Source organism: Patiria miniata, unplaced genomic scaffold, assembly GCF_015706575.1.
Source record: "Patiria miniata isolate m_02_andy unplaced genomic scaffold, ASM1570657v1 HiC_scaffold_18, whole genome shotgun sequence".
NCBI lineage: Eukaryota > Metazoa > Echinodermata > Asteroidea > Valvatida > Asterinidae > Patiria > Patiria miniata.
In genome coordinates, this window is record NW_024037056.1 from 2,578,265 (window position 1) to 2,585,625 (window position 7,361).

Genomic DNA, 7,361 nt, shown 5'->3' on the forward strand with positions numbered 1-7,361 from the left:
ATCACAGTCGATATTGTTGTCAGTTCAGTCATGTTTGACGGGAGCTGCAGAGTTTCAAGGCTTTTGGGGAGTTGTTTGTCTAGCAGTATCATTGCCTAATTGCGTGGCAAGGGAGTTGTCGCTTTGGTTTTGACCCCATTCTATGAATTCTAAAGAAAACAAAAGTAAAACGAATTAGTGAGGGGACTTTTTAAAAATAATTGTCTTTGACGGTCTTGGAATGAGTTTCAAAGTTTAACATAACTACCAGTTTGTGGGCCGCTAAATCTAATCCTGTGTGAGGTGGATGTGAATTTATCAACAGGCATCCTCAATTAAAATTCCCTCCCCTCCTAAAATCACGTCCATGGCTGTACTATAGGGGTGTGCAGTTTTTACCGGTAGTGCGGGACCCGGGTCCCCCCTCCCAAAAAACAACAACACGAGTACCCGGGTACCCGTTCAAGAAACCCAGCCCCAAAAAATACCAATCTCCGAAGTTGCTGTTCATTACGTTCATAAAGGTCCGCACGATAATACATGGGTGATTCAATGCAGCACGCAGCAGGTGTGTACATTGAGATTTCAAACTTTAGATACAAAATGTAAAACTTTCTCGAGCATCATAAACGTGAAATATGTTCTGTGCTTCCATGTAGACTTGTTTTCATTCTGAAAATTCCCCACAAATGACATTAATTCGAAACTTTTTTTGTGAGCGTCTAAGAAGTGACTACAAATTGTTTGATAGTTGGTTAGGGCCCACGGATACCCGATCTCATTATCTGGAACCGGTTCCTAACATTCGATTACTCGCAAGTAACCGGCTCCGTTGCGTAGCCATTGCCATTACAGACTATTTACAGACGCTGACGTAAAGATGCCGTTTGGAGATCGAGCAAAGTTGATCCCTCGTATATATTGATTCTTCTGTGCACATGAACAACTACTGAAGACTGTTATCATAGCCCTGTACAGCTGCAATTCCCATTTTGGTGGAAATTCACGGAACCATGCCATTAAACTAGTATTTATTATTATTATTATTAGATAATATTTCAGGCAACATCGAAATACATGGCAATTTAAATTTACAATTTAGGCCTACAAAATTCATTACATTAAAATGACAAGACACAACAATGGAAAATTGGAAAAGGGATAAAATACAAAGGGCTAAGATATACAAGAAACTAAAATACCAGAAACATTCCATTGTACCATGCAGGCCTGCAGGGTTGCCTACAAAGCTAGGGGACTTTGAGAAAAAAAAGCTGATGGACGGGATCTCCAGCTATACAACAGTAGTTGTTTTACACAAAACACGAAATCCATACTTCAAATCACAGTCGTGTAATTCCTGCTTCCCATTTGAATTCAAATTCATATCATATGATGATTTAATATCAAGACTTTTCAAATGCCGGGTTGTATCTGTGCCTTGTCTGAATCAGAGTGCTTTCTACGTTTCGGCAGTCCGTTTTCTTCTCATCTTGTTCTACACTTGTTTTGAGCTGTGCTCAGTTTGCCATTCCAGTGCAATCCATAAATAGAGGAATTGTTTGAAGTACTTTAATAAGTACATTATTTGAATAAATCAAAAACTGTTTCGTAATATGAGTACAGCCACTCTTTACATTCCAGAATAGTGTTATGGTTTTGAGAAACTTGGCACACTGCTGTCAATCTATGAGAACGCATGTCATGCAGTCTCAATTTGAATGCAGTCATTTGTTTAGCCTTTGATGGGAAATGAAAGGCCGTAAACAATCTTTAATTTCCCGGATGGTCTTAGACGAAAGTACACGTTTTCTCTCGGAACACCACTGGCCAGGCTTCAGCTTAGCGCTGGTGATTAGGAATTCACAGTGTGTATTAGCATTTGGATAATATCCACGTCGAAATTTTAGAAATGAAAACGCATACAATGTCATTTCGACCCTCCAAAGGCGGGCCAGCCGGCTGTGATCCACGGGGGACTAGTCGAACAAACTGGGTGCTCTGTTTGTCCTGGTATCATGGGTCTCAATTTGCCTTATTTAGGCAGTAACAGACTTTGTTTCCTACAGAAGTTAACAAGTGGTAGGAAATTTATTTTTTGGTAATTAAGATAGGTGGGCAGTAGATGAGCTCTGAATTTGGCAGCCACGGCAGGCCAACTTTTTAGGGTTGATATTAAAGTATTGGCCTGTACGTGTAGGTGAGGACAATCCGTACAAAAACTCCCTATAAGGCCCCCCCCCCCAAAAAAAGTCTCCGGTTTCTGGTATGTAGCTTGCCCAGAAAGTGGTGCGGCGACGGGGCCTTTTTTTTTTTACCTGTTTTTTTTTTTGGCTTCAAATGTCGGCTGATGACTGCAAATGGTGCCCGACTAAACTTAGTGCAAATATTATGGGAGACCAGAGAGGCCACATAAAGCTTATTCTCGATCATAACCCCATCTAAAAACACGTTAAAATTGTGCAGCAGCAGGATTCCAGTCAAACCAGTGAGTTTGGCGGTTTTGAGACATCATCTTTCATTGAAAAAAAACTTTTTCATTTTGCCGACGCGCATGGCTACGGCGACGCGCGCGCATACCAGAAACCGGAGACTTTTTTTTTGGCCTAATGGGTGCATTTAGAGGTCGGATGGATGAGTCCTCCCACAGTAATTCACGTCAATCAGTTTGATCAGTGGTGTGATGAAATCAGTCAACCTTAGGAATAGACAGTCGGTTTAGGTACTCAATCACTGGCAGCCCACGGGGGGTCTGAGGATGGACCAATCAGATAGCGGAATCCTGTCCATCAAAGTTTGCCAGCTTATCACAAGTTTAGGTACTCAATCACTGGCGGCCCATGGGGGGTCTGAGGATAAACCAATCAGATAGCGGAATCCTGTCCATCAAAGTTTGCCAGCTTATCACAAGTTTAGGTACTCAATCACTGGCGGCCCATGGGGGGTCTGAGGATGAACCAATCAGATAGTGGAATCCTGTCCATCAAAGTTTGCCAGCTTATCACAAGTTGAGTTTGTCCACTCTTCGTTCTTGGTTGGAAACTGCACAACTTTATCTCACAGAGTGAGGAACGGACGGTTGCTGATATTTCAATTTCTTATTTAAAAAAAAAGTGATTGAAAACAGTACTTTGAAGCAAGTTGAACTAGTTTAACAGTGTACACGTAGGCGTGGATATGTTCTTGCATCCTAAGTCGCCACTGCTCTTCCGGGCATTTCTACTTTTGTCTACGATCCTGGCAGGTAATGTAATTTTGTGTGTTCTTTTTTGTACTTTCGTTTACTTTGCGTTTAAAGTGATCCCGTAGTGCAACTTTGCGGGTATAGTATTGCGTCTTATGTAACACATTGCGAGTGGATCAGTCGCAAACGAACAATTTCATGTAGACAAGAATACGCCCACACAGCAACAAAACCGAGTTCTGAGACACTCGTCTGAAGTTTGTTAATTTTTCAAATCGCAATTTCATATACATTTTTACCCCCCCAACAAAGTTGAACAATATAAAACTGATGCGATAGCCTAGTTGTTAAATAACCCTGCTGTATCTCCGTTGTCGTATACTATAAAGATTCGTCACTTCGTCAAAAAAAATAATTCGGAGTACGCACAATCGTCGTGTGTATAGGCCTATTATTATCTAGCGTTGTGTTGGTACACAGATTCGACACAGATTCGCCACAGTTGCCACAGTATTGCCACTTTGTATAATTAGCGTAATTAACGAACGATGCAATTGTGTGTCTTGAAATTGAAGTGTGGCAGAAAATTTAGAGGACATCATTTATTAAAATGGTAGAATATCAAAAAATGCCATATTGCTTAAAGTTTACCGGTTTAGACGGATTCTTTACGTCACCTCAGTCGTCAAAATTGTTACGACAAGTTGATGTTCAAGATGACGACAAGATGAAGCTTAGAAATGGCATTGTTATTTAGTGGCTTCTTGTTAACGTTTAAAGCCCAAGATTTAGTTCACTGAAGTGCAAAATACATCTTCATGGGCCTACAACATGCACATCCGCAGTGGAGTTTAAACAAAAGATGGCAAGAATGTTTTGAGGTAACGTTCGTCAGCAAGACGATTCAGTGTTCAGATTATTTACGCGTCTATCATAAAGGCATAGGATCATTTGCAGTTCATGCATTTGTTCGTTTCCAGTAAAAACATCACTCAAAATACAAAGAACCTTCAAAGCTGCACTTCGTCAGCGTTTTCACGAAGGGACGAATTATGCATGCTCAAAAACATTTTTCAAAATTCCTTTTTTTCGGCCGAAATCGGTTAAGTGAACAGCAGCGAACATTTTGGCCAAGTTTTTTTTCGTCAAAATCAAATCATGACAATCACTACTGATTCTTCTTTGTTGTTGAGTTTTCTTGAAGAGACAAATTCAAACTCTGTCACGTTCTATGGGGCAAAAACAACGCGCGTGTGGAATTTAAGCAAAAGGGCGCTCTTGTGGGATTATTAGTTTTCACGAAGAGACGAATTCGCGCAAAGGGTATGGGCAGTGGGTATTGGCAATGTGCCAAAACAACAGGCGTGTGGGATTTTGAGTTTTTACGAACAGACAAATTTCTATGGAGATTAATTACTCAGCATTTAATTGTTCTGTTATACTGCAATTGGTACATCTTTTTCACAGTGAAAAGTTGCTGACGTCATTAAGTCAGTTTACTTTCACTATTGCGTTATTATGGCTTTTTTTTGCGGGCGGTGACACACGAACAAAAGCCGGCTTGGAATTAAGTCAGTATGTTGTGTCCCCGTACGCTGATCTCGAGATATGTTTCGTGTAGGCCGGTTTGCCGTTCATAATTTTTTTTTACTTCAGCGATGAACAGTCTTCACTGATACCTTCCTTCCGTTTTTGGTCAGTAAGGCCAAAAAAAAAAAAGTCTCCGGTTTCTGGTATGCGCGCGCGTCGCCGTAGCCATGCGCGTCGGCAAAATGAAAAAGTTTTTTTTTTCAATGAAAGATGATGTCTCAAAACCGCCAAACTCACTGGTTTGACTGGAATCCTGCTGCTGCACAATTTTAACGTGTTTTTAGATTGGGTTATGGTCGAGAATGAGCCTTATGTGGCCTCTCTGGACTCCCATATATTTGCACTAAGTTTAGTCGGGCACCATTTGAAGCAAAAAAATCAGGTAAAAAAAAAAAAGAAGCCGCGTCGCCGCACCACTTTTTGGGCAAGCTCCATACCAGAAACCGGAGACCTTTTTTTTGGCCTAGCCCTAACGTAAGGAATTTGACATTTTTATTGGGTCGGTTTCATGGAGCAGATAGAAATGTTTGAGCCCATTCACAGCAGGCACATACGGTCAACGAATTTCTACACGGGGTTTATTTTAGCTGTGTTGTTCACAGCAGTGCCAGTGAGGACAACATTCAATTTCAAGTCTTTTGAGAACACTAAACTAAAGGTGATGTACGTACCCTGGGCTTGTGATAAGCTTTGGGGAATCCTTCAAGTCATCTCATGTAAATACCTCATTGAAATTGTCTCAACCGATGGGATCAGGGGTAGGGGACTATTTGATCATACCCCCCCCCCCCCCCCCCACACACACACACTTTTTCGTGGTGAGGAACAAAAAAGGCGAATTCAGAGGTACTTTTCGAACTTGCCCCCAAAAAAGTACCCATGTTGAAAAAGGTACAAATTAAATTTGCCGTTTTGATGTGAAGCTAAGGGGCATAAGCATACATAAGATGTATCATGAACAGAGCCCCCTAGTGTTCTTGTGATGTCCAGCAAGCCCCCCCCCCCCCCCCCAAGTCAATTTTGTTCATGTCAAATGATTTTGCATCTTTAGGTGATTGCTGTCCAGATGGTTGGCACAGAGAGGGAAGTTTCTGCTTCGATGTCGTCTACTTTGCTTCGCAAGGACACAGATTGAAATGGCAAGAAGCTGAGGATGCATGTATAGCTGCCGGAGGGCATCTTGCCAGCATCCATACTGCACAGCAACAGCACTATGTATACGGTGAGTATTAACTCGTCTGCGGATATATATTGCAGGTACTGAATTATGTATATAAGTGAGTGCCTTTTATAAGCCAACGTTTGTTGTAGCCAGACCTTTGCAATCTCTTAGAAAACTTCGTTTGAAATTTGACTTTCAAACTCCCTGTGACTTCAACATTGTTCCCACAGGTACGATCTTGCTGCACCACGTTGGTGGCCCACCATGCCTTGTAGGATTTTTTTGTAATTTAAATATCCAACTATTAGGCAGATTTAAATTAGGACTGTTGTCGTTTCGATTGTGATTTTTTTGTAGAATCAATCCTTTCAATGAGATTTTGACATCGCGTTGCTAGAATTTATAATGTGCGTACCTCTGTCATCTCTTTTACAACACAAAATACAGTTATTTTTTCGCAAAAAAAGAGAGCCTGCCAGACCTTCCATTTAGTAGACATGGTAAAGGCATCGCACAGTCTTGAAAAAAATGTTTGTACGTAACATTTCATGCAGGAAACTACGCAAATGCATACAATGCATTCAGCCCTCGAAATACGCGTGCAGTGGCCAGGGGTTAGGCCAAAAAAAAAATAAGTCGGTGTCTGGTCAGCGCGCGCGTCGATTTTAATCATGCGCGTCAATCTTTTTTTTCAAAATGTTCCGCGGTAGCTCCAACAGCGCCCTCTATTGCCGCACCTCCTCAATTTTTTTTTACCAAAGGGCACCAAGGCAAATGATCGAGAGCACCAAGGCAAATTATGGAGGACACCAATGTACATGAGGACACCAAATAGCAAAATAGTACCCCACCTTGTCTGTACAAACAAAGCTTGAAGAAAAAAAAAAAAAGCCGCGTCCCCGCGTCAATTCCGGAACTTTGGTCTGACCAGAGACCGAATATTTTTTTTTTTGGCCTTAGTGAAGGATCAATGCAACATATGGAGTCAAGGTTGCTAAGACTTTTCAAAGAGTGTGATGTCCTGAAACTAATATATTGGTTTTAGAACATTAAATTTAGAGGCAACAACTCCTTCCGAATGAAGAGCTTTGTATGTTGTGCTTGTTTCACGCTCAAGCTAAAGTTAGAACTGTAGGCCCGAGTCAGGTGTTGTGCATGGTCTTTACAGTATACACCTAAACACACAAAAGTGGTATGCACGTTTATGTGGCACTTCCAGCACTTTGGGTATGACATTGATGATGGAATTCAGAGCTGGGTTGTGTTCAGGTGCGGTTCTAGAACCAATATTTGTGGGGGCTAGCAAGGTGGATCCAGAATTTTTTCAGGGAGGCGTGCTGAAATGTAGACAGGTTATTTTCTCCAAACACTTAGGCCTCTGAAAATCAATGGGGGGGGGGGGGGGGGGGGGGGGGGGGCTTGGCTTGGCTTGTGCCATATTTTCAA